This window comes from Arachis ipaensis, chromosome B03 (assembly GCF_000816755.2).
Source record: "Arachis ipaensis cultivar K30076 chromosome B03, Araip1.1, whole genome shotgun sequence".
NCBI classification, from domain to species: Eukaryota; Viridiplantae; Streptophyta; class Magnoliopsida; order Fabales; family Fabaceae; genus Arachis; species Arachis ipaensis.
The window spans coordinates 8,227,691-8,242,160 of record NC_029787.2 but is presented as its reverse complement, the minus strand read 5'-3'; the positions used below and the strand labels follow the sequence as shown (position 1 = coordinate 8,242,160).

Here is a 14,470-nt window from a genome sequence, read left to right as displayed (position 1 = left end):
AATGAGTTTACATCTAGTGGAAAATTAGCAATAACTAGAATGAGATCCTATAGCGAAGTTGGTTCCTATAATCAATGAATAATTTAAATTAGAAATAAAAATGATGTCTAAAATAAGTATTTTTTTTTAATATTATCTGTTTTATTTGTTGTAATGGGCGTTGAGATTCAGTATTTTTTGTTAGAACAAATGTCTTGGTAACATTGTATTGTTGAGAACTTTATTTAAGATTAAAATCATTTACATTGACTTCAAATATAAGTGAGGTTACAAAAATTTTTCAATTGGGGTAGTGCTTCAAGGTCATTACTTTTCTGGAGTGCCATTAGATTTGAAACAGTTGTATCTAATACTTTTTTGTTTCGCCATCAAATAGTACAAAAGTTGTTGTACCACTTTGATTAGAAACCTTTAATTGAATTTTGAACTTAAAATAAGTATTGAGTTAGTAACTAATAATTTGATAGATGAGATTATGAAAAACATAAAGAGTTACCATATTGTTGGATATTATGGTGTTTGATTACATGTGCTACAAGCGTAGTTATCTCTTTTTTCATATGCTTTCTTTTTACACTTTTTACATTCAACATATATTTATCTCTATTGAGTAAGTTTGAGATGGTGTGTAGTTCGGACATAAATTTTTTGTGCTAAATTTGATATTATTTGAAGGAATACTAATAAGAGACTTGTATAAGTAGTTCAAATAGTATGGAATTTGAATATTTGTAACGTAAAATTTATTATTATTAATAATATTATTATGACATTTGTAATATGAATGTTTATTACATTGAATGAGTTATTTTGTCATTCGAGTATTTGTTTCTGAAAAATAATTTTAGAAAAACAGAATGAATTTGTAACTCAGTGACTAGATAATACATCTATAATCCACATGAGACCATATAAACATTATCATAAAAATAATTTTAGTTAGAAAATAATAATTTATACGAATATGTGAATCAATAAGGGAGTTCTCATACAGAAATCAAATCAAATAATCCACACTTGGGCGGCTCCACCTCTAAGGGTAGCCCTTTCCTCTCGTGTGTTCTAACAGAATAACAGATCTAACGTGTGGCCTACACGTTAGGCTAGCAACACCCCTACTAGCTGGAGTCTGAGTTAGATGCATCTAAGTTAACGTCATAACCGCCGTTAACTACGGTTTTCTAATACGAGCCTCCCAAACCAATTCAAAACATATAGTTTCAAATACAATAAATCCTTGATCTTTCAAATATATAAGATATCGAATCAAATCAAATCATATTATATTTTCTCATCAGAAATCTTTCCAATCCTACTTTTTCAATCATAAGAAATTTCAAATATATTTCACAACCTTTAAAGTGAGTACTAACAAATACTTCAATGCTTTAAAAATAGATTTTCAATTAAAATCAAACATTTTAGAATAATACAAAACTTCTTCAAAAATATATATAGTCTCATGTATAGTTCCGAAAGTATAAACTTCATAAAAACGAATTATTTAATTCTAAAAAATCAATTATTCTAATCCATTTAAAATCATTCAAGGCAGATATAGTGAGTATAATTCAAAAATCATAATTGATATATATCAAAATAATTATAGATGCATAATCAAAAAATTATAAATGTAAAGCCTACTCACAACATGGTCCTAAGGAACCGAAGAGGCCGAACTCAGGTGCCAAATTAAAAGGGTACGAAAGAGCGCGAAACTTGAACTGGGACAGTGCAGCAACTTCAATTCTTACGATAGCAACAATGGCCACGACACCAGCCAAAGGCAGTAGATTCAAATCGAATGAAAGACAAATACAAATATAGTTCTGAAAATCCAAAACAGAATAGAGGCCAAAAATAAATCAGAATAAGAGCAAGACAGAGAAATGAAATGGCGGCAGAGATAAGGTGAAATTGGAACAGATCAAGGGAAGAAACTAGACCAGAACAGTGGCAAGACAGTGTTGCCGGCAAGTTTGGAAGTTGTAGCATGTTTTCCGGCAACAGTAAGAGCTACACTGGTGAAGCAAAACAGTAGTGCCATTAGATCTTCTCCTCCAGCAGTGACATCAGTAACTCCGACGAAAACAGGGAGGCCAAGGGTTAGCCACGGTGGAGCAAGTTAGGGGATGAAGTAGCTCTAGTGCACCAGCGGTGAGTTCCAACGACGGCAACAGCAGAAACCTCCATCGTCACCTCCTCTCACGACTGCCACCCTCCTTCCTTCCATCTTGTAGCTCTCTCACCCTCTCTTCGTACTCTGCGCTTTCCGTTGCAACGACAAGGTCTCCCTCCAACGGCGATTTCTTCGGCGGCAACGACGGCAAGGCGGCGCGACAGCAAGCTGAATGCAGCTGCGCGAGACGGGTGCGGTGGCGGCGCGATGGCAAGTTGGATACGGTGAGGCACGACACCGGTGCAGTAACCCTCTCCCTCCTCTTCTTCTTTCTCTCCTCCTCTCCTTCACTCTCTCGATCTCCATCTTTCTTTTTTTTTTCTTTTCTCAGCTCGTGGGTGTGTGCTGTGAGGAAGAGGGTGTGGGGGAGTGTGTGTGCGGCTGTGAGAAGTGAGTGAGTATGTTAGAAGAGGGTTAGGGTTTGGTTTGAAAAAAAGGGAAATAAGGGTATTGTAGGGATTTTACATTCTACCCTACTTATAAAAATTTTCGCCCTCGAAAATTGATATGATCTGCAAAACTTTACATGGTTTTAGCACTTTACCGAACATGAGAAATGTGTATAACGAGGTGCAAAAGTTACAAGATAGGATCCTGATAAAACGATGTCGTTGGCATATCCCTACTCTCGTTCTCTTGACAACTCAGATATACATAGCCTTCTTCACGTCGTTCGTCAATCTTTTCTAAATACAATCTTGGTTCTGTAGTACATATGCATGGTAGCAACCAGTCTTATGTCAAGTGTTTGAATTACAACTTTTCGAACTTCAGCATCGATTAGCTGTGTCCTAAAGAACTAACGTATCGCTTGCTACATCTGGGAATCGCACGTGACATTGAAATAATCACGAGTTTGCTTAAAAAGATTCAAAACTTAGGCAGAAAAGAGCAAACATCACAGATGGTGTTCGCAAGAATTCGGGGAGATGCGTAGGATCGCAACTAAACAAGGATATACAAAAACAGTGAAGCATGCCAAAAAGAGAATCAATTGCATCTTAACAAGGAAATCTGAATCAAGAAACTTTAATATAACAATAAAAGAAAAGATGGTATATAAAGTCAAAACAAGTTTATGTTGGATCAAGAAGTACGAAGTTCACAAGAGATGACCACTTAAATCAACAGTAATATTCACAAAGATTTAAGAGAATGATTAGGTACACAATCAGGCAAGAAAAGAATCAAATCAAAAAAAAAATTTCCAAGAAAATATGGGACAAAAATTCGAGGAGAATACTAGAAATATGGTGTATCACAGTAAAGCAAGTTCAGAGTACATCAAGGAGTTATACAGTTCACGTAAAGGAATGCAACATCAACACCTATGTTGCCGAGAATCTATAGAATAGCCAAAAGCACGATCAGATTGAAATATGCTTAAGATGTAGGACATGAAACAAAATAATCAAATTTCATTTCAACAAGAATTGAAACAAGAAACTCCCAATATGAAATATAGAGGAATGAACGATCCATCAAATTACGCGGCACGATTATAGCGCATACTTCAACACAAACTATCCCAAGAAGAACACCTAACATTCCCAAACTTAACGATTACCATTACTCAAATAAAAGAAACGCAGGAGTTTAAAAGAACTATTTCTCGTAGGTTAAAATTTTTTGCTCTGTATGCACCATGCTCAACAATCATACCACAAAATGTGACAACGCTAAATAGAATGTAGAAATATATACATATTTTACAACAAAACTAGAAAGCGAACAAAACAAAACAAAGTCCAGTAGAACAATATCATCATAGCATAAGAGGCTTTACGGCATAAGTAAATGTTGAAATCACCGAAAAAGCTTTGCCATATTCCTTATTCCATAACCATTCCTAATCAACATCATCATCAAGACTCTAAAAAGACCAAAAACGGTAAGAATATTGCAAATAATTGAAAGAGCAGATTAGGAAAAGGACATAGATGTTGCATCCAAAATTAGAAGCCAGCATATATAAGAAAAAAAAATAGTATCACCCAGAGATTTCTACTTCTAAATATCAACAATGATAACTAAATGAAATATTCAAACACAATCAATCAAAGTATATTAATAAAAAAAATATTTAGAATGAGCAAATGCAACATATGAAAAAAAATTCGAAATAAATGAACCAACTAAAAATAGGAAACTCATGAAAAGAAAAAAAATATTGATAAATTTTACATCTCCAAGATCAAAATGTCATCAATCCATACCCATCATTTCTCATGTTAACAAGTTATGATGAAACAATTTAAGATCAAACCCAGTGACTCAAAGTGAACCCATCAGTTTATTTAAAGTTTAGACATCTCTAATCTTCATACATAGCAAACAAGTATCAAAGCTGTCTTAAAATAGTAAAATTAGAAAAGTAATCAATTTTTTTTACAATGCCTACTTTATAATAATCCGTGAATATAATAAGAAAAAAACTCATATAAAGAATTTATTCAACTTTAAGTAATTAGATATCCAATCTTTTCTATTTGAAATTACCAGAAATTATCTTCAATATCTAAGACCTACGATTTCAACCTCACAAGTTCAGAAAACCAATCTCCCCAAATCTCTGAGAAGAAGAACAATAGTTGAGAACAGAGGGATTTTCAAAAAAACAAGGATTAAGAAAATGTTCAAGTTTCAGATCTTAGCCAAAAAGCAAAGGTCATCTTTTACTCGCCAACAAAAAGCAAACATTCACAATCTATGCTTCACCTTCACATGCATTATCCTATTTGAAAGTAGACCAAGTTCCTTCACAACGAATAAACTGAGATACCACTCGAACAAATATTCAGTTTAAAATCAATTTCAAACAACAAAGTAGCATTTACTGCTATCACAGTTACAATCATATATCTAAAATCAGCTAATAAAAAAAAAAAATAAAAGACAAACATCACCAAAATAAATAAAATTAAGAGTTGATTCTAAGTTTCTAACACACTGTCATTCATACATAAACGAAATTTTTGTCATGATAATACATATAAAGTAGGTTGTTTGATCTGCCCTTTAGTAAGACATTCCTGTCTAAATGTAATCTACTGTTGCAACAATGAAATCAAAGCAAAGCACATAATTATTAAAAGACACAGACACATCGGCTGTGGTGTGCACTTCTAAAGTCAGACCAACCAAATTATTTTAACTTTCAGTTTCAAAATAATGAACATGATTATAAAAATTCACTTGAAAGTATGAAATCATTTCGACATGATCACGAAAAATGTTTCTTAATCTAACTAATGATAAACCTGAAAAAGTATAAAGGTAGTATAAGAGAAAATCTTCTGAGCTTTACTTTCATCTAAATAGAGTGAAAGGGGTCCTCATTGAGTAGATAGAAAGTTGTGAAACATTATATTGTAAGCATCCAAAAGCTAAGTAATTTCTCTCCTTGTTCCTCAATTTAAGTTTCTGCAAAGTTAGCTCTCACCTCTTTCTTTAAGTATCACATATCTCTCAGAAATCTCTTGAAATAACTAATTTCTTTCACAAGCATCATATTCTGTAGAAATCATCAGAATTCAGCAACAATAGAAAAATTATAAAACAACATAATCACAACAATTCCGTGACAGAAAAGCCATGTCCAGCATCACAATACCATAATAGAACTAGATCATCAAATTAGAAAAACTCAAACAAACTTCTAGATCAAAAAGACCTTCGATCCATCTAACTAATCACCCAATTAATTCACTATACATAAGCAGATAAAATCATCAATCAAACAAACAAAAATAGCACTCTATTCATATGTTTCATCACATAGTCCTTCTTCTTGAGCAACTAAATAACAGTTTTTTTTTAAATTATTGATTTAAAAGAAAGAATCAAAAGCAAATCAAAATTATGTTATAACTTTAAAGATTATCAACATAAGAAGAAAAACTGCAATATCGTTTATCAAATTCCGAACAAAGCATTTTGATCAGAAACTCAACAAAAATCCATGAAATCCACAAATCCAAATACATTTCTATAAGAGAATTAGATAATAATTCACGGCAAACACCGATCGAATCATCCAAGTAATGCATGAGATATTGACATCAAGAATCACAGAGAACAACACAAAGACGAATAAGAATTAAAGCATACATTCACCAAAGGCGAGAAAGATTAGAATTAGCTACAAGGCATAAATCGCGAACCAGAACCGAAATTGAAGTCATTGCAAAAGCAAATTCAAGAAAAGGTACCAAATGATGACTCGAGGTTGGGTACAAAGAAGAAGAAAGTGGTGGCAAGAAGCGGCAACGAACACATGGTAACAAGAACCAGAAGACAAGAATGACAAAAATGACTTAAAAGATAAGAATGACATTCCTACAGGCCTCTGATAGTGCCACAATTTGTATAAATAGGCACGCTTCTATTTATACAATTGTGATCCTACCATAGGACACTTGCTCCATGTTACACAGATTAAACCTAAGCTCTGATACCACTTTGTCACGGCCCAAAATGAACCATGACCGACGCTCAAGGAAACAGTTCCATAGCAAGCCTATCAGACTCAAATATAAATTAAATAAGAAAATTACAAATATTTTTAAATAAATTTACAGTTTCTAAAATGAATAATTACATATTTTTAATAAAAGGTAAAATAAGTAAATATAGATGAATCCTGTCTGTGACATATGGAGCATATGACGTCTAAGAACTCAACAAAAATGAAGTACCAATTGCAGATCATTACTCTTGAATAGAAGGCTCACACATTCAAGTATTTGTTCCTGAAAAAGATTTTTTAAAAAAAAAGGGTGAGTTTTGCAACTCAGTGACTAGATAATACATCTATAATCCACATGAGACCATATAAACATTATCATAAAAATAATTTTAGTTAGAAAATAATAATTTATACGAATATGTGAATCAATAAGGGAGTTCTCATACAGAAATCAAATCAAATAATCCACACTTGGGCGGCTCCACCTCTAAGGGTAGCCCTTTCCTCTCGTGTGTTCTAACAGAATAACAGATCTAACGTGTGGCCTACACGTTAGGCTAGCAACACCCCTGCTAGCTGGAGTCTGAGTTAGATGCATCTAAGTTAACGTCATAACCGCCGTTAACTACGATTTTCTAATACGAGCCTCCCAAACCAATTCAAAACATATAGTTTCAAATACAATAAATCCTTGATCTTTCAAATATATAAGATATCGAATCAAATCAAATCATATTATACTTTCTCATCAGAAATCTTTCCAATCCTACTTTTTCAATCATAAGAAATTTCAAATATATTTCACAACCTTTAAAGTGAGTACTAACAAATACTTCAATGCTTTAAAAACAGATTTTCAATTAAAATCAAACATTTTAGAATAATACAAAACTTCTTCAAAAATATATATAGTCTCATGTATAGTTCCGAAAGTATAAACTTCATAAAAATGAATTATTTAATTCTAAAAAATCAATTATTCTAATCCATTTAAAATCATTCAAGGCAAATATAGTGAGTATAATTCAAAAATCATAATTGATATATATCAAAATAATTATAGATGCACAATCAAACAATTATAAATGTAAAGCCTACTCACAACATGGTCCTAAGGGACCGAAGAGGCCGAACTCAGGTGCCAAATTAAAAGGGTACGAAAGAGCGCGAAACTTGAACTGGGACAGTGCAGCAACTTCAATTCTTACGATAGCAACAATGGCCACGACACCAGCCAAAGGCAGTAGATTCAAATCGAATGAAAGACAAATACAAATATAGTTCTGAAAATCTAAAACAGAATAGAGGCCAAAAATAAATCAGAATAAGAGCAAGACAGAGAAATGAAATGGCGGCAGAGATAAGGTGAAATTGGAACAGATCAAGGGAAGAAACTAGACCAGAACAGTGGCAAGACAGTGTTTCCGGCAAGTTTGGAAGTTGTAGCATGTTTTCCGGCAACAGTAAGAGCTACACTGGTGAAGCAAAACAGTAGTGCCATTAGATCTTCTCCTCCAGCAGTGGCATCAGTAACTCCGACGAAAACAGGGAGGACAGGGGTCAGCCACGGTGGAGCAAGTTAGGGGATGAAGTAGCTCCAGTGCACCAGCGGTGAGTTCCAGCGACGGCAACAGCAGAAACCTCCATCGTCACCTCCTCTCACGACTGCCACCCTCCTTCCCTCCATCTTGTAGCTCTCTCACCCTCTCTTCGTACTCTGCGCTTTCCGCTGCAACGACAAGGTCTCCCTCTAACGGCGATTTCTTCGGCAGCAACGACGGCAAGGCGGCGCGACAGCGAGCTGAATGCAGCTGCGCGAGACGGGTGCGGTGGCGACGCAATGGCAAGTTGGATACGGTGAGGCACGACACCGGTGCAGTAACCCTCTCCCTCCTCTTCTTCCTTCTCTCCTCCTCTCCTTCACTCTCTCGATCTCCATCTTTCTTTTTTTTTTTTCTTTTCTCAGCTCGTGGGTGTGTGCTGTGAGGAAGAGGGTGTGGGCGAGTGTGTGTGCGGCTGTGAGAGGTGAGTGAGTATGTTAGAAGAGGGTTAGGGTTTGGTTTGAAAAAAAGGGAAATAAGGGTATTGTAGGGATTTTACATATTTATAGAAATTAATGAATTAATTATTGGGGTTATAAATTTATTGTATTGTTTATAACGGTAAGATATAATAAATATAGGGATATGGATTTAATATCTTCGTAAGTTATAAATTTGGTTAGACACTATTAATTTCTAATTATTGTCGTTGGTATTATTGTATTGTTTTTTGTATATTTTATTTTTTTGTTGATTTGGAAATAATAGTTGATTTGACAAAAATTGAGTAGTTGATTCTAAAATTTTGCTACGTAAATAATGTTATTGACATGACATTAGTAAAAAGAAAAAGATGTTTTAAAAATAATATGAGTAAACCTATCCATCTACTTTTATATATTAAGAATAGAAGCTTGGGATCATTTTTGTTACTTTTGCTTGATACGTACTAAAAATGACAAAGCAAAAAAGAAAGACCAAAATACCAAAATAGGACAAATAAATGGAGTAGTTAATCTTCCGAAGTTCCACAATTGATTAAAAAAATATCAATATTCAACAGGGCTAGTCAAATACTCTCTCTAGCTTAAAAAAATATCTTTTTAATTTAATAGTAACATTACAAAATTACTAAAAATCTAGTACTATAAAAGTGGTTTCTTTTTTGCTGTTGATAGGATTGCTGTACTATGTTAAAAAATTAAAAATAATTGAACAAAAAAATCAATATCACTTGATAATTCTCAAATGAGATATATTTTTATGTGGTGGTTTCTAATTTTAGCTGCAGGTTGGTATGATTACTCCATTCTACTTTAGAATTTATTTTTTCTGCTTTTTTTTTTTTTGGAAAAAAGAAAAAGCTGTAAAAGCTTGATTTGAGAGGAAATTAGTTATATGCACTTCATGTCAAATGATGTAAAATATGAATAAAATCAAGGCTATAAAACTCTGAATTTGACTCTAATACTCTCGAGTTTTCAATTTTTAGATTATCAACGAATAAATAAAGCTATTGAAAATGATATTGAACAACAGAATGAGAAGAATAAACGGCAAAGTTGAAAATCTTTAGGAAGATACCTGGGACGAATTTCCTATGTTGGCGGCGCCGAATGGTGACGTTGGTCTGAGACCCAGAATCGAGTTCTGACAGGAAAACCGCAACAAGAGGAATGAAGTTTGTCCTGTTTCTGCAATTTATACAATGCGGCTCTGCTGGACATCGTGATGGACAATTTATTTTGAGGGAAAAACAATAGCTCATGGAATTGGAAGAGGATGGAGAAAATAGAATCTTAATATAGAAGAGGTGCCAAGAGGAAGAGGATTTCAAGAAAATATGAGAAAAGTTATTTTTTTGTGTTTTTTTTTTATTTGAAAAATAAAAGTTGATTTGGCAAGATTTGAGTGGTGGATTCTAAAATTTTGCTAAGTAAGTGACAGTGTTGACATGGTGTTAATAGAAGAAGACTTAGAAATAATGTGTGTAAACCTATGTACCTACTTTTATATATTAAGAATAGATTGAAAGAATGCGCGTGAAGTAGTTGGAAGTTAATTAAGGTTACTAGAGTGTTTTGTTCTTTTCATGCTGCAGTGCTACACTATCCAAATGCAAGAATTTTCAGCTAAATAATCACTATGACGCTCCTCCGTATGCATCTCATTTCCATACAGATTAAACTAATCCTTATTAATCACTTACAATGGATTGCATGAGAATCCAAAGCCCCTTGTCTCATAAGAAGAATTGGAAATATGATGTGTTTGTGAGTTTCAGAGGCGAGACTCGCTACAACTTCACCGATCAACTTTTTGATGCTCTCCACAGATACAGCATAGTTGCCTTCAGGGATGATACTAAGCTCCAGAAAGGAGGACTTATTATCTGCGGGGCTCCTGGAAGCTATTGAAGCATCACAGGTCCTGATTGTTGTCTTCTCTATCAACTATGCTTCCTCCACATGGTGCTTGCAAGAACTAGCAAAGATAGCTGATTGTATTGAAATACCGGGACAGCGTGTTCTGCCTGTTTTCTATGATGTGAGTCCGACTGAGGTGAGAAGGCAAAGTGGAAATTATGAGAAAGCCTTTATTAAACATGAACAAAGATTCAAAGATGATGCAGAAATGACGGAGCAAGTGCGAAGATGGAGGGCAGATCTAACACAAGTAGCCAATCTCTCTGGCTGGGATATGAGGAATAAGTGAGTAAACAGTTCTATGTTTTGCTATTTACTCCTTTAAAATAAAGACATTTCAAAGATTCCATTGGACAATTATGATTGATAGACCATCTCATGCTATACATAGTTTTTTCCCCTTTTTGTTGAACTAAGAATTTATGTAGATTTTCTTGTTCAGTCTTTTGTTTTTCACCTTTTTTTACTATATATTCAGGTCACAATCTGCTAAGATTGAGGAAATTGTGAAAGCAGTAACAAGTATATTGAGTCCCAAACCATCATCAAGTCTATCTAATGATATAGTTGGGATGCAATCCCCTTTAGAAGAACTCAAAAAGATTCTAGCTTTAGGCTTGGATGATGATGTTCGTGTGGTAGGGATTTGTGGAATGGGTGGTATAGGAAAGTCAACTCTTACCACCATTTTATATGAAGCAATCTCTCATCAATATGATGTTTCATGTTTTGTAGATGATGTAAGCGAAACATACAGACATTATGGTCCACTTGGTGTACAAAAGCAACTTCTTTGTCAAGCTTTCAAGGAAGAAAATTTTTCGACATACAATCTTTCAGTGGCAAATAATCTTATTCAAACTAGGTTACGCCATAGGAAGGTTTTCATAGTTCTAGATAATGTTGAAAAGGGAATTCAGTTGGAGAAGTTGGCTATAAAACAAGAATGGGTAGGTCCAGGGAGTAGAATAATTATAGTTTCTAGAGATGAACATATATTGAGAGAGTATGGAGTGGATGGAGTTTATAAAGTTCAACTCTTAAACTATGAGAATGCTCTGCAATTGTTTTGTAGAAAAGCTTTCAAATGTAATCATGTTGCACAAGATTACAGACGTTTGACAAATTCTGCATTAACATATGCTAGTGGACTCCCGTTAGCAATTAGAGTGTTGGGCTCATTTTTGTTTGGGCGAAATGTGTCTGAGTGGAGTAGTGCATTAGTTAGACTGAAAGAAAATCCAACAAAAGACATTCTAGATGTGCTTAGAATCAGTTATGATGGCCTTGAGGAGATGGAAAAGGAGATATTTCTTGATATTGCATGTTTCTTTCCCTCTGGGAAAGGAAAATGGTATGTAAAAGATATTTTAAGTATTCGAGGATTTCAACCTGATATTGGTTTAAGAATTCTCATTGATAAGTCACTCATAACTTATAAGCGGAATTTTATCAATATGCATGATTTGTTGAGAGATTTGGGTAGGAGTATTGTTCGAGAAAAATCACCCAAAGAACCAAGAAAGTGGAGTAGGTTATGGAATCAAAAGGATCTAAGTGATGTCTTGCGGGAAAATAAGGTAAAATAGTTATTGAGAATATTGTTCTTGACTTCATTTTTAGAATTTAAATAATTTTTAAAGGTCTAATGTTTCAGGCAGCAGAAAACCTTGAAGCCATAGTTCTGCCAAGATTTCATCAAAATAGAGAAGAGATGTCAGAAAGGACAACACTGAGGGTTGAAGCTTTATCACAAATGAGGCACCTTAAATTACTCATCCTCAGAGAAGTGAATTTCTTAGGACGTCCTAATTTTCTTTCTAACGGGTTGGGGTATCTTGATTGGGAAGACTATTCTTTTACATGTTTGCCATCAAGCTTTCAGCCAAATAAACTCGTTAAATTAATCCTACATTATAGCAACATCAAAGAACTATGGGAGGGAATAAAGGTATGATAGATATCATTGTATTATTCATGTTTTGATTATATTTGAAAGAAAACAAGAAGACATTTTCTTATTCTTTCTCTTTTCGTTCACTTAATTAAAATGAGCTAGAATATATTTATAATAATAGCCTTCTATTTTATTGCAGGATCTCCATAATTTGACATATCTGGAACTATGTCATTCCAAAAATCTTGTAAAGATACCAAATTTATCTCAGGCCCCAAATCTTTCGCACATAAATCTTACAGGATGTGTGAAACTTGTTCACCTTGATGCATCTATTGGTTCTCTGGAAAAGCTTCTTTATTTGAATCTAGAAAACTGTAAAAATCTTGTGAGTATTCCCAACAGCATATTTCATCTTAATTCTCTTCATGATTTAAACCTATCTGGGTGTTGGAAATTACTTAAATATCAGTTGTTAGAGAAACCAAGACAAAGCAAGCAGTTGAATACAGGTCAAAGTGTGCAAAGCCATATGACAACCTCCATATGCAAAACTTTTACAAGGCCTCTCAACTTTTTATCTTCTAGAAGGTGCTCCAATTCAGTTGGTTTGTTGGTGCCTATTTTGTCCCGTTTCCCAGCTTTGGTATATCTTGACATAAGTTTCTGTAATCTAGTTCAAATCCCTGATGCTATTGGACAGTTACGTTGTTTACAATATTTAAACATAGGGGGAAACAATTTTGTTACACCACCTCATTGCATCAAGGAACTTCCCAAGCTAACTTGGTTGAACTTGGAGTACTGTAAGCATCTAAAGTGGTTGCCTAGTACACTTTTGCCGATCAGAAGAGTATATTATGGAGGAATATATGTTTTCAACTGCCCGAATTTGAGTGACACGGAAGGTTGTGGTGTGACAGTTATTTCATGGATGATAAAAATGATTCAGGTACCAACTTCAATTCCTTCTTTCTTTTCCCATTTTGCTTTTTTCTGTGTATATTATGAACTTATATTGTTAATCGTACCTAATTTCTACGGTGGCAGGTGAACCTGCAATGCTCCTTACCCAAATGCACAATTGAAGCTGTTGTTCAAGGAACTAAAATTCCAAGGTGGTTCAGCAAACAGAACACGGGTGGTTCAGTGAGCCTTGATCCATCTCTCATTGTGGATGACAATAATTGGATTGGCATTGCTTGTTGTGTAACATTTGTTGCACATCATGATCCAACTCAATTGTTTGAAGAAACAAGAGATCCTCGAGTTCTAATTGGTTTTGGTTTGCGTTGTACTCGTTCCTATGAGAACATTTATTCCCGAATTCCAATATGTCTTAAGAAAGATTTGATCACAACTGAAGTAGATCATATGTTGTTAAAGTTTATCTCCCGGGAAGTTTTCATCAATGATTATGCAAGGGAAATAAAAGAAGTAGCATCTGATCTTCATGGTATTGAATTGCATACCATAAGTGATTATCCAGAAGTAGTAGAAGTGAAGAGGTGTGGTTACCGTTGGATATTTAAGGAAGATTTGGAACAATTTAACCCAACTATGATGTTTAGCGCCAATTCTTCAGCTCAGAGTCCCAACCACAAGTTTCTCGCAATTCAAGATCACCAATAAATAGTCCGCAATCCTTATATTCATCAATGATAATTTTGTAACTTGTAACATTTTAACAGCAATGATAATTTTGTTTTACATTTACAAATGGGTTTTTGTAATTTAAATGTTTTTAATTAAATTACTATAACATAAAAATAAAACAATCAGTCAGTTTTAAAAATATTGGATTCAAAATTAAATATTCAATTGAAGTTTATTCATTTGAATTCATATAATCATATATATTAAGTTATAAAAATATCCTAAAAAGTAAAAACATTAGTTAAAATGGTAAAAAAAGAAATTTTAGTTTTTCCAATAAACTAAATACATAAAAAACTTAAA

General features: G+C 33.8%; 1 pseudogene; it reads left to right on the top strand.

The window, feature by feature from the left end:
* On the top strand, positions 10,348-14,250 carry LOC107628794 (annotated as a pseudogene).